General features: G+C 40.0%; 1 long non-coding RNA gene across 1 annotated transcript in view; it reads right to left on the minus strand.

The window, feature by feature from the left end:
- The window catches only part of LOC112626906, a 177,517-nt gene that overhangs the window by 147,085 nt on the left and 5,541 nt on the right, over positions 1-24,891 (minus strand). The window contains exons 2-4 of the long non-coding RNA XR_003119983.1: positions 12,574-12,669; positions 3,641-3,762; positions 2,529-2,630 (exon numbers count right to left, since the gene is read on the minus strand). This is a non-coding gene — a long non-coding RNA (uncharacterized LOC112626906). The remainder of the gene's footprint in view (positions 1-2,528; positions 2,631-3,640; positions 3,763-12,573; positions 12,670-24,891) is intronic.

Genomic DNA, 24,891 nt, shown 5'->3' on the forward strand with positions numbered 1-24,891 from the left:
GTATAAATTTTGTGGGTAAATTTCCAATAATAAATGTTTGGTTTTTCAAAATAACAAAATTTCAGGCACACATTATACATTTACTCTAAGAAACTAGTATAATTATGGTGAGACCTTGGGAAAGATACTGTTTTCCACACTGAATATTCCCTGAAAAGTGTAGCAGCACTCCACTTGGGAATTCACATTATCATCATTATCACACCAACTACTAGAATCATCTTTTCTTTCCTGTTTAACTTACTTATTCATTCATTCCACAAATGCTCATTAAGTAACTACTATTGCCAGGTATTATGCTAGAAATTGGGGACATGAAAATGAATTTAAAACATAGTCTTTGTACTTGCCCTTAAGAAATCTACAGTCTAGTAAGAAGAAGACATAAGTAAATAAGAACAATGAAATGTAGGCTCTAGAAGAGATCTATATCTTGGAAATTTCAGTGACAGAGGTCAGTAGTCAAGAAGGATTTCAAAGTGTTCACCAAGTTCAATCTTGAATGAAAGTTGGTACCTATCAGAGAGCAAAGAGGAAAGCCTATAATGGTAAGAAGGAGAATATGAATGAAGACAAAAGCGCAAAATAGCTTATCATGGTAGGATGAATACAAGCTAGTCAGTTTAACTGGGGTTTAACATGTAAGAAGTACACACGATGTTGGGTAGTAACGGAAAAGGCTGCCAGAAGCCTCTTTCAAAAACAATTCATATTGATGGTTAGGCTAGTCCAATCATGTGAGGTCATGTACTTGTAGGATAAGGATCCTCTTCCCTCATATCTAAAAGTAGTTTTGACTTCAGTGAGCATCAGTCCTACAAATTTTTGACCTTGGGATTTGTTTATACTGTAAAGAAGAAAAGTTGAAAGATAGTAACAATTACAAAAAAAAAAAAAAACAGGCAGGACACTAGCAAAGCAAGACTGTAAAGAAAATTTACTTTGACAACCTGACAATGGTGATAACTCAAGTGAAAGCAACTAGAATAAAGAGGGTCAAAGCAACATAAGTGACTGCAGCAAGTTACTTATATATACTCACACATACATACACATACTTCATGATTATATAAGATTTGGTCAAATTATAAATGTAATTAGTACAGTAAAATGAAGTTATGATTACTAAATACTATTAAATGATATTAACCCTGAACTGCAGATAGCTATGTAGATATACTACTGACTCTTGTAATGATATTAAATATATAGAAGTCAAGCCCATCCTGGCTAACACAGTGAAACCCCGTTTCTACTAAAAACACAAAAAATTAGCCAGGTGTGGTGGTGGGCGCCTGTAGTCCCAGCTACTCAGGAGGCTGAGGCAAGAGAATGGTGTGAACCTAGGAGGCTGAGATTGTAGTGAGCCAAGATCACGCCACTGCACTCCAGCCTGGGCAACAGAGCGAGACTCTGTCTCAAAAAAAAAAAAAAAAAAAAAGTCAAGCACTATATCTCTGGAATAGCAAACTTGCAACAAGCATTAACAATGGCCACCCGTAGACCAACTAAATAACCTATTTGAAAATGGAAGAGAGGCCGGGTGTGGTGGCTCACACCTGCAATCCCAGCACTTTGGGAGGCCGAGGCAGGCGGATCATGAGGTCAGGAGATCAAGACCATCCTGGCTAACACGGTGAAACCCCGTCTCTACTACAAGTACAAAAAATTAGCCAGGCATGGTGGTGGGTGCCTGTAGTCCCAGCTACTCAGGAGGCTGAGGCAGGAGAATGGTGTGAACCCAGGAGGCGGAGCTTGCAGTGAGCCACATCGCGCCACTGCACTCCAGCTTTGGTGACAGAGTGAGACTCGGTCTCAAAAAAAAAAAAAAAAAGAAACAGAAAAAAAGAAAATGGAAGAGAATCTTTGCTGAAATTTCCTGGTATCAGTAACATACACTTTTTTTTTTTTTTTTTTTAAAGACACAGTCTTGCTCTGTCACCCAGGCTGGAGTGCAGTGGTGCGATCTCACCTCACTGCAGCTTCCGCCTCCCAGGTTCAAGCGATTCTCGTGCCTCAGCCTCCCAAGTGAAGTGTTTTTAGTACAGACAGGATTTCAACATGTTGGCCATGCTGGTTTCAAACTCCTGGCCTCAAGTGATCTTCCCGCCTCGGCCTCCCAAAGTGCTGGGATTACAGGCATAAGCTACCGCACCTGGCCTAGTAATACAGTTTTAAAATAAGTATACAACATATGTGATCAATAGGACTCTTTTCTAGTATATGTACTCAAATAAGAGTCATGAATTATAAGTTAGCTGGCATGTGTTATAAGGAGTGAGAATGGAGATGACAGATAGAAGTTAATCAAACAAATTTTAAGTATATTCATAGATAACAAATTATAACTTGCATTATTTTCCACTGTTGTGTTGATTTCTTTGTTGTCTTTTTGGCTCAAGTAATGAAGCATCATGGTTCAAGATCCCAATAACATCTCATAAAACAAAGTTTAAGACAAATTGTTGTTTGATAACACTGCAAAGATAAAACATGATCTTTCATGTATGAAGATGACACTGACTCACCATCAATAGAGATGAGCTGCAAGTTGTTGTTCCATAGTGGAGATGGGCTTGCTGATCTAGCCAATTCTCTTGCCAAAGCTCCCAGTGAATGGCAGCTTACATCTGTAAGATGATTGTTACCAGTGGTCACAGAAAATAACAAAATAAAATGATCTATACAGAAATAAAACCTATGTTTTTGGTCCCAAACTACCATATTCTGATAAACTTTTAAAAAGTCACAGAAATGTATAAATACTGTATGATTCTTTCATTAAAAATTATACATGTAGTTACTCTGATCAATTCATTGTATTGTATATATTACTTACATAAATACACAAATGATGAAAGCCTGATCCCCTACCTAAGAATGTTCTCAGCTATCTTAACTAAAACAAAGATTGTTTCTGACTTGCAAAATCAGAGGTGTATAATGATGATGCTCAAAACATGAAAGCATGCCAACTTTACATCCCTCATCACCAGTAGCAATAACTGAGGAAATTACAGAATATTTTTGTTAATTTTAGAAATATTCTCCATAGCATTAAATGTAATACGACTACAGCCAAAATTACTTTGACATTTCCTAGAATTCTGAAAAATACTTCCATTTTTTATGAAGAAAAAATACTTTAGTTACTAGCTACAGTGTTCATTCTTGTTAATACAGAGGTTTTACAATAAAATAGTTCTACTGACTCCTGATATGGAATTTTATCAGTTTCTAGTTGAATCTCCTTCATAAAATTGAGAAGCTGATAAAATATTACTGGAAGACATTGTTTGTAAGTAAAATTAATGTTACATGCTTCTTTATTATTTGAAAGAATAAGAAATTAGATTAACAACTTAAAAATTAATAAGAAGCCATCAAAACTAGATACAAGTCAAACAAAATCACAATGCTAAGTGCCTATGATGAGCAAGGCAGTATTTAGAGGTTCTGTGAACAATTATAAAAATAACAAGGCATAGAACATAACCTCAAAGAAATAACAATTTAGATATTATTGAAACATTCTTCTTTCAGTTCTCCATAGGTTGTTTACAAAAACAACAGCTAGATTCTAACCCAGATCCTCTGTTAGGACAGGAAGGATGATGCAGAAAAGTACAGCATCACCTACCACGGCATGGTAGCTACCATAAGGATGCAGCTCTGGAGCTCCTCTCACATACGGAAATAAGGAAATTTTAATAGAGATATTGAGAACATCTGCTGCAACCTGTGATGCAAGCCCACTGCCACCTGCAAACAAATAAAATTCATTAATTTTAAGATACCATATAAACATTTCCAGTCACAATTCTGTTTTAATGGGTCATGAAGCAAGTATATTCTCAACAACTTTCCATTATCATACCCCACCGACTCACCAAAATTGGATGTCTTCCACTAGATTGCAAACTCCTAAAGTTCCTCTTCATTTTGGTTTCCAATTTCTACAATGCCTACCAGCACAAATAACTCAGTCTAGTAAGAAATTAAGATTAAAACCGGCTACTAAAATACTCTGTAACCAGTTCTATAATAAGTTTTATAGAAAGTACTACAGACACTAAAATGAAGGAAAAACTGGCTTTAAAGAATGAGTAGCTGCTGAACAGAGAGACAAGCAGAGAGAAAGCATTCTTAGTGGGAGAAAGAGGTAAAAAGTTAGGGAGGTACAAAAGGGCACACAATATTCTGAGAATTTCAAGTATTTTTTTGGGAAAGCAGCAAATAAGAAGACAAAGGCATGAGAAAGATAACGGAGATGACTTATATGCTAAAAAGCTGAACCTGTATCCTGACTAAAGAAGTGAAGACAGGAAAGTGAAGTGATCATGAAAAAGATCTTGACAGCCATATGAAAGATGGGAGGAAGAACATGACTGAAGGCAATGGACTAAATCACACAAGACAAAGCTAGCTTGACCTAATGGTATATGGAGTTATGGTGACCCAACTCACCACCAAGGACCATTAGGTCTGTTACCCACTAAGTCGCAAATCCAGGTACATATTTAGACAATACTACAGACACTGATTTATTTTAGAAAACTGTTTATGTAATATAATCTCAATGAAAAAAAATGGCAGGAATTCGACACAGGAATATCAACGTGAAAATATTAATAATGAGTAGTAGGATTAGAGGTCATGTTTTTCTTGTCATATATTCCAAATGTTCTACATAATAAAATTAAAAATAAATTCTACAATTTCTTGAAGCTGTGATAGCTAAAACTTGCATTAACCCTAAAGAGCCTCACCCAGGATCACTTGACAATATAATTGGGCCCAAAGCCTTCTTCACCACCACAGCTCACTATGCCTAAAATATTTATTCCTACATCAGGACTTTACCCCATGTTCTTTCTGCTTCTGTAGCAGCCTCTGGCCCCGAATGCCCATCTAAATCTCAACTTCATCATACCACCAGTTATAATGATCTCATACATGCATTACCTGCTCCATACATTTTCACATCCAATCATATGTAATTTATTGAAAACCATCTTCAGTAGTTCTCCTGTTTGTTCTTACTATAGTTTTTATATAAGAAGAGACTAGTGCAAGTCAGTCCTATTCCAAAGCAAATATTCATACATGACTCATTTATGGACATATGCACATATAATTATTCCAATGTTTTGATAAACAAACTTATGTATATAACCACTACTAAAGAGTTTTCAAATCTATCTTCAGAAAAGTTGCCTACTGTTATGAGTTGAATTGTTTCCCCCCAAAATATGTTGTAGCCTTAACCTCCAACTCCTGTGAATGTGACGTTATTTGGAGATAGGATCTTTGCAAATAATCAAGTTAAGACAAAATCATTAGGGTGGGCCCTAATCCAATGTGACTGGTATCCTTATAAAGAGGTACATTTGGACACAAAGACAGACATGCACACAGGAAGAACTCCATGTGAAGGCAGAGATCAAGGTGATAGATCTATAAGCCAAGGAATGTCAAAGATTGCCAGCAAACCACCAGCAGCTAGGAAAGAACCATGGAACAGATTCTCCCTCATACCCCTTAGAAACAACCAACACCTTGATCTCAGACTTCTATCCTCCAGAATTGAGAGACAACAGATTTCTGTTGAGTCAGCCACCCAGTTTGTGGTATTTTGTTATAGCCTCCATAGCAAAATAACACAACTACTAAGGGAAACCATGATTTCTTTCGCTGAAAGTCACTAAAAACAAAAACATTTGTAAGATTACAAATCAAAAAAATATCTTGCTATTCATTTCTCACTCTGGTAGCAAATGTGCTATTTAATAGCTAAGCCAATCTAGTGCCAAAATCTTCTAAGAATAAACATGATTCATCCTTCATCCTATATAGTATCATTTACACAGACAGCATCACATAATCAAACATTAGAGAATGTAATCATTCTATAGATATTAGGATAAGAGAGTAAAATGAAGTTATATAAATTTTTCTTGGTAATGGGTAGAGTTGCTTTGTGAATTTTCATGCTGTGAAAATGTGATCTGACCCATAATACAACCAAAACATAGTATAATGAGTTACTTGATGAGCAATGATCTTGGTACAGACTAGGAATGGGCTCCGAAGTAACACATACTTCAATTCAAATCCTTGCTCTGTTACTCACTAGTTACAGGCATATCTTGAAGATACTGCAAGTTTAATTCCAGATCACAGCAATAAGGCAAATATTGCACAAAGCAAGTCACACAAATTTTGTTTCCCAGTGCACATAAAAGTTATGTCTACACTATAATGCAGTCTATCAAATATGTAATTACATTATGTCTAAAAAACTATGTACACACCTTAATTTAAAAACATTGCTTAAAAAAATGTGAACGATCATCTGAGCCTTCAGTGAGATGTAATCTTTTTGCTGGTGGAGGGTCTTGCCTTGAAGTTGATGACTGCTGACTGATCAAGGTGGTGATTGCTGAAGTTCGGGTAGCTGTGGCAATTTCTTAAAACAAGACAACAATAAAGTTTGCCCTACTGATTGACTCTTCCTTTAATGAAAGATTTCTCTGTGGCATGCAATGCTGTTTGATAGCATTTTACCCACAGTACAGCTTCTTTCAAAACTGGAGTCAATCCCTTCAAACCCTGCTGTTGCTTTATCAACTAAGTTTATATAATGTTCCAAATCTGTTACTTCAATAGTGTTCACAGCATCTTTACCAGGAGTACATTCCATCTCAAGAAACCAGTTTTTTTTTTTTTTTTTTTTTTTTTTTTTTTTTTTGCTCATCCATAAGAAACAACTCATCCGTTCAAGTTTAATCATGTAATTACAGCAATTCGGTCACATCTTCAGGCCCCACGTCTAATTATAGTTCTCGCTATTTCTACCACATCTGCAGTTACTTCCTCCTCCAAAGTCCTGAACCCCTCAAAGTCATCCATGAGTGTTGGAATCAACTTCTTCCAATATCTTGTCCATGTTGATATTCTGAGATCCTCCCATGGATCACAAATGTTCTTAATGGCAGCTAGAAGGATGAATCTTTTCTAGAAGACTTCCAATTGATTTTGCCCAGATGCATCAGAGGAATCACTACGTATGGCAGCTATAGCCTTATAAAATGTATTTCTTTTTTTTTTTTTTTTCTGAGATGGAGTCTTGCTCTGTCGCCCAGGTTGGAGTACAGTGGCACGATCTCGGCTCACTGCAACTTCCACCCCCCGGGTTCAAGCAATTCTCCTGCCTCAGCCTCCCTAGTAACTGGGATTACAGGCATGTGCCATCACGCCCAGCTAATGTTTTGTATTTTTAGTACAGACAGGGTTTCACCATGTGGGCCAGGCTGGTCTCGAACTCCTGACCTCAGGTGATCCAACTGCCTTGGTCTCCCAAAGTGCTGGGATTACAGGCATGAGCCACCACTCCTAGACTCAAAATGTATTTCTTAATTAATAAAACTTGAAAGTTGAAATTACTCCTTGATCTATGGGCTATAGAATACATGTTGTATTAGCAGACATGAAAACAATATGAATATCCTTGTATATCTCCATCAGAGCTCTTGGGTGGCCAGGTGCATTGTCAAGGAGCTGTAATAGTTTGAAAGGAATCTTTTTTTCTAAGCAGTAAGTCTAAAACAGTGGGTTTAAAATATTCAATAAACGGCCGGGCGCGGTGGCTCAAGCCTGTAATCCCAGCACTTTGGGAGGCCGAGACGGGCAGATCACGAGGTCAGGAGATCGAGACCATCCTGGCTAACACGGTGAAACCCCGTCTCTATTAAGAAATACAAAAAACTAGCCGGGCGAGGTGGCGGGCGCCTGTAGTCCCAGCTACTCGGGAGGCTGAGGCCGGAGAATGGCGTGAACCCGGGAGGCGGAGCTTGCAGTGAGCTGAGATCCAGCCACTGCAGTCCAGCATGGGTGACAGAGTGAGACTCCGTCTCAAACAAAAAAAAAAAAAAAAAAAAAATATTCAATAAACCATGTGATAAACACATGTGCTGTCGTCCTGACTTTGTTGCTCTGTTTAAAAAGCAAAGGCATGGAAGATTCAGCATAATTCTTAAAGGCCCTAGGATTTTTGGAATGGCAAATGAGCATTGGCTTCAACTTAAAGTCACCAGCTGGTTTAGCCTCTAACAAGAGTCAGTCTATCCTTTGAGGCTTTGAAATCAGGCATTGGACTTCTCTGCTCTAGCTATGAAAGTCCTAGATACCATCTTCTTCCAATAGAAGGCCATTTCATCTACACTGAACATATGTTGTTTGGTGTAGCCACTTTTGTCAATCATCTTAGCTAGATCTTCTGGGTAACTTGCTATAGCTTCTACAGCAACACTTGCTGCTTCACCTTATACTTTTATGTTCTAGAGACTGCTTCTTTCCTTAGGCCTCATGAACCAACTTCTGCTAGCTTCAGTCATTTTCTCTGTAACTTCCTCAGCCTTCACAGAATTGAAGAGAGTTAGGGCTTTGTTCTAGATTAGACTTTCACCTAATACTGTGGCTGATTTGATCTTCTATCCAGACCACTCACACTTTCTCTACAATAAGACTGTTTTACTTTTTTATTGTTTGTGTTTTCCTTGGAATAACACTTTTAATTTCCTTCAAAAACTTCTTTTGCTTCCACAACTTGGATGTTTGACACAAGAGGCCTAGCTTTTCGCCTATCTTCACTTTTGACATGCCTTCCTCACTAAGCTAAATCATTTCTAAAAGCTTTTGACTTAAAGTAAAGGAGGTATGACTCTTCCTTTCACTTGAACACTTGAAGCCCATTTTAGCGTTATTAATTGGCACACTTTCAATCTTGCTGTGTCTCAGGGAATAGGGTGGCCCAAGGAGAGAAAGAGGAATAGCTGATCAGTGGAGCAATCAGAATACACACATTTATCAATTAGCTTTGCTGTCTTCAATGGGCTCAATTTGTGGCACCTCAAAACAATTACATTAGTAACATCAAAGATCACAGATCACTCTAACATATATTCTAACAATGAAAAAGTTTGAAATAGTGTGAGATTTGCAAATTATGACACAGAGACACTAAGTGACACATACTGTTGAGAAAATGGCACCAAAACATATACTCTATACAGGGTTACCACAAACCTTCAATTTGTAAAAAACATAGTATCTGTGAAGCACAATAAAATGTAACACAATAAAACAAAATATGCCTGTATTATGACTTGAGCAAATTATTTAACCATGTTTGAGCCCCAAACTCTTCATCAATAAAATGGTAGTTTTACATTTTATAAAAACTGAAGAACTTAGATGATATATGAAATGTGCTTAACATATAATATTAATAATAATAATAATAGGGCTTTACTATTTTTATTAAAAGGAATGTTTATAAATTAAGGATTTGTTTACACTTCTCTTGGGTAGGAAAAATAATTAAGCAAGCTCATGTAAGAATAAACATCTTGATCACGTATACTGTACACTAAATATTGCCTTTGGCTAGTTCCTGACTATAAAATGTAGGACTTTCCGAATTTTAAAACTATTTGTCAAAACTCAAAACACATTCAAAACCTAATCTTGGAACTAAAATACAAACAGGATCTCAGTGACTTTTGACTTTGCCATTGACATCAGTTGGTATGCAGTTTTCAAAGATCCACAACACCACTCCTTTATTCCCTCAAATCTGTAAGCTTTAGCCAGTCCAGAAAACTTACCTTTACAATTTAGAGTCATATCAATTCAACTCAAATAGGATGGTATAATCTACTGAACCTTCTACCAGGAATTAGCGATGTGTTTGCTTATCTCTTTTAAATACAAATCTTGTAAAATATACATCTCAAAAATCAGCTAACTGAAGAAAATACACATTTTGAATTCACATACTTATTTTGAGAAATATTTAAATAATGCAAAACCTAACAAATCACCAAGTTCGAAAGGACCTTGTTATACCATGCAAACAATCTCCACAAGATACAAATTATATTCCCATATGAATTTCAATATCTGTAAACTGAAATTTGCTCCTATATCTACATATAAAGAAGTACAAGAAATTGCACAATTAAGTCCAGAAAGACTCCAATTATTATGGAAAGAATAGTGGTATTTTTGTCAACCTCTTTGTCTAAAAGAGCCATCTGATGGCCAGGCGTGGTGGCTCACGCCTGTAATCCCAGCACTTTGGGACGACGAGGCAGGCGGATCACCTGAGATAGGGAGTTCGAGACCAGCCTGACTAACATAGAGAAACCTCGTCTCTACTAAAAATACAAAATTAGCCGGGCATGCTGGCTCATGCCTGTAATTCCAGCTATTAGGGAGGCTGAGGCAGGAGAACGGCTCGAACCTGGGAGGCGGAGGTTGCAGTGAGTTGAGATCGCGCCATTGCACTCCAGCCTGGGCAACAAGAACAAAACTCCATCTCAAAAAAAAAAGAGAGAGCTATCTGCACTGGTCAAACTTGTTGGAAAATATATCAACAAACCACTTCTCCTAGTTAGAGAGATAATTATTCTTAGCATCTTTTTAAAAACTTTAAGGAGCTATAAAAACATGTTCAATACTATAATAAGTTCAACAATATTAGCATCAGCATCAAAGCTAATGTACGGTCAAGACCAAACATAGGTTTGTTTTTGTTTTTTAATATTTATGAAAACAGGCCAGGTGCAGTGGCTCACGCCTGTAATCCCAGCACTTTGGGATGCCAAAGCGGGAGGTTCACTTGAGCCCAGGAGTTCCAAGACCAGTTCAGGCAATAAAGTCAGACCCCGTCTCTACAAAAAATTTAAAAATTAACTGGGCATGATGGCACATGCCTGTGGTCCCAGCTCCATATGAGACTGAGGCGGAAGGATCACTTGAGCCCAAGCGGTCAAGGCTGCAGTGAGCTGTGTTCACACCACTGCACTCCAGCCTAGGCAACAGAGACCCTGTCTCAAAAAAAAAAAAAAAAAAAAATTTATAAATATATATGTGCATAGATACACATATATACAAATTTATAAATATATATGTGTATAAATATACACATATATATTTATGAAAACATGTTTTGCCTTTATTCTTAGTGTAGTTCCTAACTTTAAAACAGACTTTGTTAGTTGAGTTTTCGAAATATGAATGTGCTTTTTGCTCAATTAAACAACATAAAGGTCACTTTTCAGAAAACAATGTTATTTGCAAGAAGATAACTAAATTGACACATTTAATTTAAACAAAATATTTTGAAGTATTAAGAAAAACTCTAAGACTTTTTTTTTAAGTACTGATTTAAAGTTAGCAAACATGGCTGGGTGTTATAGCTCACACCTGTAATCCTAGCACTTTGGGAGGCCAAGGTGGGAGAATCACTTCTGGCCAGGAGTATAAGGCAACATAATGAAACCCGTCTCTACAAAAAAAAAAAAGAAAGAAAGAAAAAAGAAAATGAAAATAAAATAAAATAATAAGATAAAGTTAGCAAATACTATATTCTATTTATTCAAGATACATACTAAATAATACTATAATTTGGGCTGTCCCCAAATTACAATTCCTATCTCCCAAGCTTCCCAGGCTAGAGTGCAGTGGAGCAAACTCAGCTCACTGCAGCCTTGACCTCGCCAGCTCAAGTGATCCTCCCACCTCAGCCTCCCAAGGAGATGAGTTCACAGGCAGTGCCACCACGCTGGGCTAATTATTGTGTGGTGTTTCTTTTTTTGTTTTGTTTTGTTTTGTTTTTTTGTAGAGACAGGGTTTCAACATGTTGTCCAGGCTGGTCTCAAACTCCTGAGCTCAAGCATCCGTCCACCTCAGCCTCCCAAAGTGCTGGGATTACACGCATGAGCCACCACACCTGGCCTCAATTCCAAGCATTTTTTTCAAAAAGTGAACAGCAAGGAAAAATTAAATATATTTTATTTTTATCTTAAAGTCCCAATATAGTAATATTAATAAAAATCACATGAATACATTATACTAAGAAAATATAATCTGTTAAATTATTGGCAAAAAACCATATCAATTATTATGGATAGTAATTGGGGCAGGGAGTATGCCTTTATCTACTCCACATGCCTTAAGCATGATAAAAACTCAATAAATATGTGTTGAATATCTATACTTCGAGAACAATAAGCACAATGGTCACATAATTCTCCTGAGAATCAAATATGGAAAAATCCTAAAGAACTGGGAATTCAAAACAGGATATGAACAAATTTTTACATTATGCAAATCTAACATTGGTAAGAGAAAATTCTACCCCTTGTATCCACAAATTGTAAGTCACAGCTACAAATTATGTATTGACTGTGTCAATGGAAAATATATAGCCAATGCTGGTTTTGAAATAATCTCAACTTGGTCTAAAGTGAAGTCATTAAGAACTGAGTAGAAACGGTGCATATATCTAAGCTCCTATAATCCTGGGATTATATATGGCCAAGAAAGAAAATTTACCACATTCTGTATTATTTCTGTGAACACCACACCACATCTCTATGGAGAGCTATAATAAATAAGAAAGTGAGGTAACATATATGAACTCACGATGACTGTATATTCTTGTGTTTCACTAGGGTCTCTGGTTTTAGCATTGCTGGTTTAGTGGTTAAGTCTCAATATTCTTACCACCATCATCCTGCTTCATATTGTGGTCACGGAGAAAACAGGCTTATCATGGGCTAGTTTCATTTATCCACACCTTTTCTCTTGACTTTCATCTACCTGTTGGAGAAACACAGGGAAATTTAATCAGTGTAGAAAATTCCTTATATTACAGATATTTGCCAGAAATTTCTATTAGACAAAGAGTTGCCTTTTGAAATATTTTCACACACACCCCAAATAAGCTTTCCCAGACAGAAATGAAAAAAAAAAACACATTTAGTAAGTGTGAGCAAATAAAGCAATGCTTAAATAAAAGGTGTACTGAATACTGGTATCTCGATTACATTAGATCTTTCTTCCCCAACTTAATATACTAGGGAAATTTTCCTATTAGAAGCTGTTGAACATGTAAGATAATTTGACCTAAAATACAGACAAATAAATATGTCACCTGGTTTGCTTTTTAAAACACAACTACCAGGCGGGGTGCGGTGGCTCACGCCTATAATCCCAGCACTCAGGGAGGCCGATGTGGGCGGATCACGAAGTCAGGAGTTTTGAGACTAGCCTGGCTAACACGGTGAAACCCTGTCTCTACTAAAAAATACAAAAAATTAGCCGGCTGTACTGGCCAGGCGTAGTGGCGGGTGCCTGTAGTCCCAGCTACTCAGGAGGCTGAGGCAGGAGAAAGGCATGAACTCGGGAGGTGGAGCTTGCAGTGAGCGGAGATCACCCCACTGTACTCCAGCCTGGGGGACAGAGCGAGACTCCATCTCAAAAAAAAAAAAAAACAAAAAAAAAAACAAAAAAAAAAAACTACCTTGAGAATATTTATAGCACAAACAAAGCTACTATTAGCAGCCTCATCCACCCTAAAGAGAATGGTTACTATTATAAGTTCCCAAGTATGCATTTGTAGAAGGAAGCAGTAGTTTATTAAACCAACTTTTTGATCTTGAAGCAACAGATTTGGGAAAAGATGGTTTTACAATAAAATATATAACTCCAACCTCCAGTTACATTGCTATTTTTTCATAGGACAGACATGGCACTGTGTGAATATTATGACTCAAGCTTAGTCATCTCAACTACGAGTGAATTAAATTTGTTAGAGTAAAAACCTGAAAGGGAAAGTACATGCATGTAATTCTAAGTTGCTATTTTTAGAATGGGGTTTTTCTCCAAAGAGATTTTAAAAATGTATTTCCACATTATTTGTGCTGTTTTCACTTTAGTACTCTGGTATACTGGCTACTAAATAGAAACAAGAAACAAACCCATTTTCCAGTAGAAGGTCATTTATCATTTGAACATAGTATAAACTACATAAAAAAGGAAAAGTAATTTATTAAAGACCTGCTTGCTAAAACATTGAATTTTAGAGACATATACATGTAAAAAGACACTTGTGTTTATGCCCCTCTTATTTTGCTGGTATTATCAAAAAATTAACTGTAGAGTAAGAAGCGTAGTGAAAACCTCATTATATCTAAACTACTTTATTATATTTATTACATTGTATCTAAATGACTTTCCAGGAAAGTCCAGAAAACACAGAAGAGATTCACAGGCACTGCAGGACACACAGTATGCTAACCCTATAAGTAGCTTCCAGGCTGACAGGGCTTCAGTGGTTTTTCCCTACAGAAAAGATAGTCTGAGGAAAAAAAATCTCTGTTTCTCTATTCTCTCTCCCCACTCCTTAAGAATAATCAGAAAAAAAATGACAGGCAATGCAGAGTGAGGAAAAGACTACCTGAATGCAAGTCAGGAAAACTGAGTTTTATTCCCCACCTGTGACTTATTATACAGTCTTAGGCAAGTTACTTAGCCTTTCTTGGCCTCTGTCTTTTGTTTCATTTTGTTTCATATGGAACACAAGCAGCACTGAAAAAAACATTTTAATTACACCGAGAAAGAGAGCAGAGACCATAGAGACCTACCCCCAACTTCACAGGTGAGGACACTGAAACAGAGAAACATGCCCAGCCATAGGTGATTAGATTAAAACAGTTCTAACAACAGTCACAGGTCCAACATTTTAAAAATTACTTATTTAAAAAGACAAGTTATTTACGTCAAATTTTTAGAACATGTAAAAAAAGTAAGTAGCAAAAAGGATAACTGCCAAATTTAGGGTAATTATCTCTTCAAGAAGCCATAAAGAAATAGATTCTGGAAGACTTCAATTGTACTGATAATATTTTATTTCTCGAACTGGGTTTGGTGTATATGGATGCTTATTTTTCTTCATATAGCATTTTGTATGAAATACTTTCTAATCTTTTTTTATGTAACCACCAAAACATCTTTAATCAAAAGCTAAAATAAATGAAAACATTTCTCTGGAACTTTAAAGGTCAATGAAAATAGTTGTGTATGGTTTCAAATGTTCTGCTGAGTTTAAAAGGTAAATATCACTATGTCCCCCAATATAAGAGAAAAATGTGTAATGTACTAAAAATACATATACAACTATTTCTAATCTAACTTAGTAAAATATAAAAGTACTACACAAATAGCACAAAACACAAAATAAATTTTATTACTAATAGCATGATAAACCCATTTAAGTATATTGAGAGACATACTTAACAATTTGTACTTTAAACATACCCAAGAGTCACATCTAGCAGCCTAGTGTTTCATCATCAGATTGGCTAGCTGTTTTTATTGAAACAAATAAGAACTGCAAAAATTTACCTAAAGTAAGCAAAGGCCTATCTAAATATCTACATAGAACCATGCCTCCAAAATATCTGAAATTTTCCAACAAGAAAGTACAGGTCATTCAGCAAAATATATTTACTGTATACTACCATAATAGCTATTTAATTGTTATCATTATGATGCAGATATATAATGGAAACAGATGTTCCTTTTTCCTTTCAGCAAAGCAAAGGAAAAGCATAAACTTGCTGATATTGCATAGACTACTACCATAGCACAATAGAGGAAAAAAAGACATTAGCACATGACAATATTAGTTTTTACTACACAACTAATTGCATAAAAAGTATAACTTGAGGTCATTGAATCAATATAATTTTCAGCACTACAGAAGAGAAACAAATAGATTTGTATAAGCAGCCTATTTCACATCTGCAGTTGGGAAAATACTTCTGACAGATTAAATATATGCAAAACGTTACCACTGCTTTTAGAACACAAGGAAAAGAGTGTTGTTCTGTTTTCTTTGCTCATGTAACATGAATTAGAATGCTGCCACTACAGAGGAATTTTTTTTAAGTACCAGTATAAATGCGTAGAACCTTTCTGGAAAACAATTGGGCAATCAATATCAAGAACCTTAAAAAACAGTCTATATTCTCAGTCTAAGTAATTTCTCTTTTAATAACATATTGTAAGGAAATAACCTTAGGGATGGCTAAAGATTTATTTAAAATGCTATTCATTACAACTTACTTTATACTAATGGAAAATTAAAAATCTGAGTTGTCTAATAGAGCAATAATTAAAGTAGATATGTTAAAACATTACAGAGTCAATATAAACAACTTTAATAATTTTAATCGTATTACATTACATGCTTAGAGGAATAAGGTTTAGAGAAGACACACAAAATGGCATTTCTAATTTTTGTAAATTCTGTCTTATGGGCATATACTACTACTTTTGTCAGAAAAAGTTATTTTTTCTTTAAACAGTTCTATTTCTGTGATCTGATATTCTCAGTCCAAAGTTTCTAAAATTCTTTGGGCAAAAGAGTCCTATAAATATTTACAGGTAAATTGACTTAAAGTTATGTTGACATGTTATGTTACTTGATCCTGAAATCTGGCACAGAAAAAGAAGTATTTGTCAATCACATAGACAACATCTTTTTTTTTTTTTTTTCTGAGTTAAACAGAATCCTTACAAATTAGGCAAAATTTTTATGGAACAAACATTACAAATGCTTCCTTAAGATCTACTAATATGTAGTATGTTGCTAATTCAAGGAAACTTTCAATTAAAAATATTTCTAAAGCAAATGAAGTAGCCTATTAATTGCTGTTTCCGTATGCCAGTAAAAAAGTTTGCCATAGCTTTCCTAAGACTCTTAGTTTCCTGATTTTATTTTTACAAGAAGCAGCTGATTTGTCTTACGCTATTACTGTCTATTACTTCTAGAAGTCTTGAGCAAAGGTGGGAAGCAGCAAATTCTGGCAATCTGCCTAAAGAGAAATCAATGAAACAAATTAATCCTTTGCAGGCTGCAATGACACAGTAATCCATCATTCAGAGCTGCTTTTATACACCAAATCAGAGAGCAGAGGAAAAGAGCCCTGGGGGATATCACAGGCAACAACTTACACCAACACTGGGAAAATACTGAGGAATCAGTTTATTTAAAGAGGATAGATTTCAGTTGATTGCCTATTTCGTCAAATAAAGATTTTTCTTCCACAGTGTGGTGAACCCAAGGGCCAATGACTGTATCTTCAGAATTCCGTACCATCTATGCTGGCTGACATCAATAGGAGATGAATGTTTTTAAATAATTAGCATCGTTAATCAGTATGGTAAAATATATGGGTAAAATAAATATTACTTTGTTGATCCAACTACAAAGTGTTATACGCGGTCCTTGTTTTCACCAGAAACTAAGTGTAAATTTACCCACTAATCTACAACTTAACGAATTCCTGGTAAACCATATTTGAGGTACTTCTTCATACATAAAATGTAACCATTTAAGATATATGTTACTTCCTAATGCTGTGTTAAGTTTAAAGACTTAAAATTTTTAATTCAAACTCTTGTGTAAATTCCAGCAAGCAAGTCAGATTATAAATAAATGACTTATTTTAAAATGATAAATAATTATTTTGTTCATAATGTAGTTGACAGTGTTGGAAGATAAATGTGGTTTTCTTTTACAAATAAACTTATAATAAATGTACAGCAGTATATTTAAACTGACTATATTTATTTATACTTATACAAAAGCCTATGTATTTAAATTTATTTGTGCTTCTGTACAAAGTTATGCACCTTACCTAACCATGTCTTACTAGAGTAATGTATTCTAAGTAGAAGTATGTATCCTTGACGAAAACTAATGGCAAGAACTACAAAGTCACAGTGCATTACTACTGTAAATGCATGCATCATATTCATGGTTAAATGTGAGAAGTTACTAAAAGAAAAGAATTTTCAAGATTATAAACCAAAGAAAACTTGACACAACAGTCCCTGAAATGTTAAAACTCCAGAATACCTAGTCATAGATTCAAAACAGAAAAAGAAGATTAAATAAACGCTAACTAGTCAATTTTTGAGTGGCATGTTTGATTCTGAGGTCCGTGGTCGTATGATCGCAATTCCTGGCCATGCTGATGCATTTTTAATTCAGCGCTTGGATCTAGTATTTATTGATTTAATAAGGTTAGAAGAATTACATTGTTGCTGCTACTGATGAACTGTCAGTAATTTAATCTAGTGAAATCTTACAGAGAAATGTTTATTTTAGGGGAGAACAAGAGAGGAACAAGAGCCATGTAAATAAATTTAATTCCTTACTACTCTTGACAGTGACAAGAGCAAAACCCTTCTTTTCTAGACTCCTTTGGGCTCCAGACATTTTCTTTGATTAAAGATGTACCAGCTGATTGAGCTTATGGTGAAAAGGTTGCAGGACAGCTTTGTAGGTACACCTTAAAAATTAGGAAAAGCAATGACTGTCTCCCGGTATCCACTCTGGCCTCTCCTCATAGGTTTCAGGTACACACACACCCACACACTCAACCCTTACCTTGTCACCTAACAAGGTTTCAACGAGCCTGTCAATGATTTCCTCTCTCTGGACCCTAAAATTTCCTACAGCATCATTAGTACACAGGAAGACAGAAGAGAAGGGAGAAAATAGAAAATCAACTTTCTTAAAAGCAATTCAGCCAAGAGAGGCTTTAAGGGCTATGTCAAAGTAAGGAGGTGTTACAAGATCCAGAATCAGAAAGGGGGTTTAAAAAATCCACAAAAGTTGCTGAAACAAACACTTGGGGACTATTAGAAAGCTTTTTGCACTGCTGCACTACCCTGCTCCTGGGCTTATCTCCCCAACCTGGACACCTGGGAAGCATGCTGTGCTTCAGCGTTTCCCTGACTTTGAAGAAATGGAGCGCTGGTGGGGCTGCTGCGGAGGTCAGTAAAACTATGCTAATTGGTGAACCTAATTGCTTCAAGCAGTCCTGCCTCTAAACATGGAGAGAGCACAGTTGATGGAGTCAGTCTGTTCCTAATAAAATGAAGAACCACTGAATTAAATTCCCAAGGAAGGCACTATAAAAGTTTCCACAGTGTAACCAAATGACTTCACCTATGCTATTACCTCTAAGATGACATCTTTGAAAGAAAGCAGACCCCAGTCGGGCTCCACATTCATAAATCGACTGAGCTTAGGCCAGTGAATCTGGATTTATTTAAAAAGGTTTTTTCATTCTTCCAATCAAATGAAGTCATTTTTAATTAGATGCTTTCTGTTAACAATGTCACTCTTCTCCACATTACCTGCTCACACTTGCAGCGCCTCTAGTGCAATATCTGGGGCTCGAGTCCCCTGCAAGCAGTCCTCCCAACAGATTGGCTGGAGGGTGGTATTTCCGTTTCTCAGTCCCTGTCGGAAGGAAGATCCCATTCAGCGGCCTGATGGCGCGGGACATATCAACTCTCTAAATTGAGAGATTACTAAACAATCTCTGGAAAAACTCTTAAGATAGTCTGCCAATATCTTTTTTTATGAACTACACAGCACTTTCTCCGCTGTTCCCGCCTTGCAGATGGGTGTTTTAAAAAGTGCCAAGGGCCACAAAACTCCCACTGACCCTCCAACTTCGTGAAACCCAGTTGCTCCTTAAAACAGAAAATCAGGTGTGAGGGTCCCCAACGGTGCCCCAGGCCTTGCTTCCTACCCCTACCAGCAGCCCACCACCTGAAGAGGACTGGCTGTCCAAGGCAGGGCAAATCGTTAAGCACTCAAAGAGGATGGCAAGGCTCAGCGCTTTAGCCAGCGCAGGTTAAGGAAAGAGGCTAAATGGTGAAGTTGGGAAAAGAGGCTTCGTTCGACGGTGGATCTCTGAACTTTAAAAGATTGGCAGGGACCCGGTCACACTCCCTGGGGCCCATTCCTAAGAGGCTTGCCGCGCCCACCCGAGGGGGCGCCGACCCGAGGGGCGCCAACTGCCCGCGCGGAACCGGGGCGTTGGGCCTGGGGTTCGGGAAGCGTGCGCCACCCCCCGGTCAGGCCTGGCTTCCTTCTTGAATGCCCCCGGCGCAGGCCAGAGGCTTTGTCCCTCCAGCCTGCTCGAGGAGTGGTGGCCTTCTCCGCGGGCGAGAGCACGGCCTCCAGCCTTCCGCCGAGTCTCAGTGCGCAGATAACAAGGCCCGGGTCCCTCCGCCGCGCCGGGCACCGCACTTGCGTCGAGCGCCGGGCAGCCAACCCCGCGCGGGAGGCTCCGCGGCCGGATATGGGCCTAGCTTCCGGGAGCCGCTCCCCGCTGAGCCGCGCTTAGGGTCGGAGTTAGCCAGGCCCGGGGAAAGGGGTGGGAGGGGTCACTACAAGGGATCCTAGTCCGCAGAGTGAAAAATTCGTTCGCAAGGGAGCGCCCTTGAGGGGTTAGGGTCGTGAAGAGACACTCGAGAATTAGGGTCTTGGACTGCTGTGGGGCCGGGCCTGGACTGGAGGCAGGTGTTCCCTGCCGCCCTGGGGCCCTGCAGCACCAATGGCCGAGATGATCTCAGGGCTCAGGCGGACAAGGGGTCCGCTACAGGCACCTTAGGACCCTGGCGGCCCGAAGGCATAGGACCTTCAGGAAAGCCTCGGGGGACCTAGCTCCGGGTCACGATTCCATTCGGGGCGGGACCTTCCCAGCAGGAGTTGCTGGCCAAGGAAAGAGTCTGGACCCGGGACCTTGTCCCTGAGGACCAGACCACGACCTTGGAGCCCAACTCGCAGTTCTTCTCGGCTAGGGATGCGGAGGGGTCGGGAGCTCGACGGCCAAGCGACAGGGAATTCTGAGTTCCTAGAGATCTACAGGAGGCAGAAGCACGACACTAGATGAGATTAGACAGTGACGGCGGAAGGACGGAACCACACGGAGACTGACACACTTTGCGAGTTGGGACTCAATTGCATTTCTTCGAATCCTTGATTCCGAAGTTTCCCCGCCCTCCTAAGCAAGAGCGTTTGGGGAAACTAAGTTCCTTAGACTCTTTCATCCTTGTTATGTGAGCTCAGGGAGGAAGGCAGACAATAGCTGCAGCCTAAACACCTGCTATCACTCAATGCAATAAAATACAGACGGTGATTGGAATCGTTTCTCTTTTTGCTTCCAGAGGGAGCTCAAACCTGAAGCATCAAGGTTATCTTTTTCCAAAGGTAAAACAAGAGATTTGCAAAACCTGCTAGGGACACCACAGCCCACATCTAGAGGGGGTTCCCCTTTGCAAACAGAAAAGGCAATCTGATTTTTTTTTTTCATTTTAGTGTTTGTTTGAACCTACGTTCGGTACCTGCGAAGACTAAAACACTTACTTGACCCTCTAGAGACTCAGCTAGAACTGACTGAGCAAAGGGAACTCAGGCAAAGGAAAGGGAAGGTACGGAGGAGAAAACGGTAAGCGGAGGTCTGGATGGGATAGTGCGCGGGGACTCCTCTGACCCGGCGGCGGGACCCAGCTGCCGCGCAGGTAAATCCCAATATGCCTGGCACTGGGGTTCTGGACAGACTTGGTCTAAATACGGCCACGTGCTCAGGGCTGCTGTGCTCCAGCTGTGCGTTTCCGGGCGGTTTGCGCGCACGCGCACGTGCACACACACACGGGCGCGTGCCTCTGTCCTGGCGCTGGGGTCTGAGGTTATCCAGGCAGCGGAACCCCCATGTTCCCGCTGGCCACTTGACGATGTCGCTCATACTGGATACGGGGTCTCTCTAGTCAAGGAGGGCGGGCAGACGGAGGCACCCGGCTTGTGGGTATCCAGCCCCACGTAGGGGAGGGGCTCACAGAGGGGCAGAGCCCAGGGAGAAGCGACATGACCCCGGCTCCGTGCTCCTACCCGGCTATAGGCCGGGTCACCTGTCAGTTGGTACTCTCTCAGCTGGCTCCCAGTCCCTCCTCGCTCCCCGCAGCCACGCAACAACGGGCTGTCAGCCCGAGCTGGGCGCCTTGGCGGCTTTCTGGTGCCCCAGCCCTGCGAGCCAGGACTCACCCCACACTGACGCTTCCAGGTACAGTCACCAACAGCGCCAGATCCTTATTCCAGCCTCCAGATCCCTGCCTTTTCCCCCCACCGAGCAAAGACAGGTTGGTGTTTGGGGGTGGTGGTTGTTCTTTTAAAAGTATATTAAAGGATCATTGGCGTCTCCCCGTTAAGTCATTACGCCTTTATCCCCATCAATTAACCACACCTCAGAGGGCTGCTATTAAGAGCTCAAATGAGCTGCAAAAGTAGGTATCCCGTTTCAGGCAGATGTTGTTATCTCCCGCTGAGAGGCGCGGCCGGCGGGGCCGGATCCTCCGCTTCCCGCGACTGCCGGAGTCGCGCTGGACTAGGCTGACCGCGCAGGGCGGCGAGGCTGGAAGGGAGGTCGCCGCCCGACAATGAGCGGGTGCCAGAGGAGCCAGAAGGAGTGAGAAGTGCCCTAGACCCGTGGCCTCAAGCGCCATGCACTTCAAGGGGACGTGTCTCCGGAGTTGTGCCAGAAAGAACACCAAGAACGAGCTGTGCGTTTTTGCGCAGAGAAGTAGTCTTCGCAAGACCGCAGCTCCCTGCCGAAGGCCCAGAAAGGGAGTGCGGGGGAGAGAGCAAACTAGTGAGTTTGGCTGGCAGTGCTCCCCCGACACACCCCACTTTCTCTTCCTGCCACTCCAGACTCCTTCCCGGCAGCAGGCTTCCAGAACCCCTTGTTGGTAAAGGCAAGGTCGTGTGGGGATGCAGGATATGGAATTAGGGAATCCGGGACAGAAACGTAGCATTTAGGACAAAGGGGATGCACTGGGGACTTCCGCGGCCTTTGCCCAGATGTGTCTTTCCACCCTTTCTCACTCCAGTCACTCCCGAGGACTTGGGGCACGACTGTCACACGCAACTGGGAGATCCTGGAAGACGGCGGAAAAACGAACAAGGGGAGATGGCCCTCACTGCAGTGACAGGGTTTTCCTTCAGTCAGTGGCCACAATAAATTTAGCCAAGGCTAAAGGAGATTAATTTCCCAGCATAATCCAATTAAAAGATTTCTAAAGTAATCTTTTGCGAAAATGAAAAGTGCGCGACTAAAGAGGGGACCGGTTTTGATGACAGTGATTTATCGCCTCAGCACAGCACGCACGGGATGGTCTCTCTCCAAGTGATTTGACCAGAGCACTCCGTCCTCGCCTCCTGTCCAAACCTTCCCTTCCTGAAAGACAGCCATCTATCACTCCAACCTGGGCAGGAGAGAATGTGCAAGGGGCTGGGGCGGCTTACAAGCACCATAGACTTTTTTAAGTGCTATTAGATTTATGGTCTCTTTTTCGACGCCCATCCAGAGTAATTAGCACATATGTTCTAAATAGATGATAGTTTTGTGAGCAATAAAGCAATTACCCATCGTTGGAGCTGACAGTTCCTCCAACTAAACTCCAACCAGCAGCTAATTGGAAAAGTCATTTCAGCTCCATTGTCTGCAATTAGTCCTGCTAAACTACTACACCCCAACTAGCTGGTTTGAGGTTAATTTATTCAATGTTGTGTTTGCATGGACAAGCCTTTGCCATGAAGGGACTTGCCTTTTGCCCCTCTGGACTGCGCCCAGGGGCTAGAAGAGCAGATGGGAGTGAGCAGCCAATATTTGGGGGCCGGGATGGCCCCCGGGGGAGGAGGCACAGGACTGGGCCTCAGCTTCAAGGTTAGTTGTCCAGTGGCTGAAAGCCTACAGAGAAAACCATTGTTTCTCCTGCTAGACAGTAACCGGAGAAAACTGCTCAGTTCATGCTACCAAAACCTTTATTTAAAAAAATAGAAATTGTCACCACAGAGAAAGCCACTGTGTTCTCAATTCGCCCCTTGCCCACACATCCAGTCATGACCCTGGGCCACCACACCGTCCCTAAGGAATAAACATAGAGTCAGACCGCCAAAACAGAAAAGTTCTGAGCCCTGAGGGAGTGGGGGACAGGATCCAATTCTGGGAGTGATTCTAGAAAAGAAAAGACAGGAAAGGTCAGGAAGCCCAACCTCTGCCTCAGCCTCTCTGAGTTTAAAACCACTTCCCCCTTGAAAGCGGGGTTTCTCTGTGACTTTCTTTGATTTTTTCCCCTTCCTTTTTTTCTTCCTTTCTTTCTAAAAGTTAAGCCAAACAGGTCCAGGATTTGTGCACAGTGAGTGGAAAAAATGTGTTAAACGTCGGTTTGACGCCCCACCGGAGCTTCCAAATATCCAGCGGCTGGGATTCTTCTACTTAATTTAATCTTTATTGGACAGGGCGGCTCCTATGCTCCTATTCACTAGGAAACCCAGGGAAACGTATCCGTTGGGGTTCAGAATTGAGGGTGGGAAGGAAAGGAGTTAAAGAGGGATTAATCCTCCCCCACCCAACTTCAAACTTTAGAACTGCAATCGCCTGCAGCCTGGGGGGGGTGTCCCCCAAGTCCCAGCCCTGACAGCTCCAGCTCTGGGATCTGGAGCCAGAGGAAGAGAGGTTGGCAGGTTGAGATGGGAACTTGTAGCCCTGGTAACCGTGTATTCCCTTGATGGAATTTTACATTAAAGTGTCCCAAGCTTTGGGAGCAATGAGAATTTTACTTAGAAGAACATAGGGTAGGGGGAGCATCCACCTCTTAGGAGGTAAAGCCCAGTGCTTTCAGTCCTAGAAATCCAATGTCCTTTTCTGGATTATCATTCATATTAAATGTCCTGGGAGATGTTTTTCTTTTTGAAGTAAATACTATAACAATGCCTAAGGAAGACAACTTGGACATTTTAACCAGCATATGAGACTTATTAATTCCTATCTCAAAAAATTATGATTAATTCCTCAGCTTCAAGAATTTGGAGACATGTGTCTATAGCATGTAAAACTTTTAAACTGCCTAATGTCAGGCTCTTATTTTCCACTATTTATTGTATTTTAACCAATTTAACTCCAAACAAAAAGAAAAAATTGTGGGGAGAAATTGAAAGTAAAGGTCTTGTCTTGCCCCATTACCTCCCACCTGTCACACACTCTCCTCCCCCGAAGAGAAATCCTCCTGTCACTGTGACTTCCAGTTGAAAACAGAAAGGAAATAAGATGACTTCTGGAAAAAGCTGTCCATTGTGTTCTTAATTATTTTTTTTTCGGTACTTAAATATGCCCA

The sequence above is a fragment of the Theropithecus gelada genome, chromosome 6 (genome assembly GCF_003255815.1).
Source record: "Theropithecus gelada isolate Dixy chromosome 6, Tgel_1.0, whole genome shotgun sequence".
Taxonomy (NCBI): domain Eukaryota; kingdom Metazoa; phylum Chordata; class Mammalia; order Primates; family Cercopithecidae; genus Theropithecus; species Theropithecus gelada.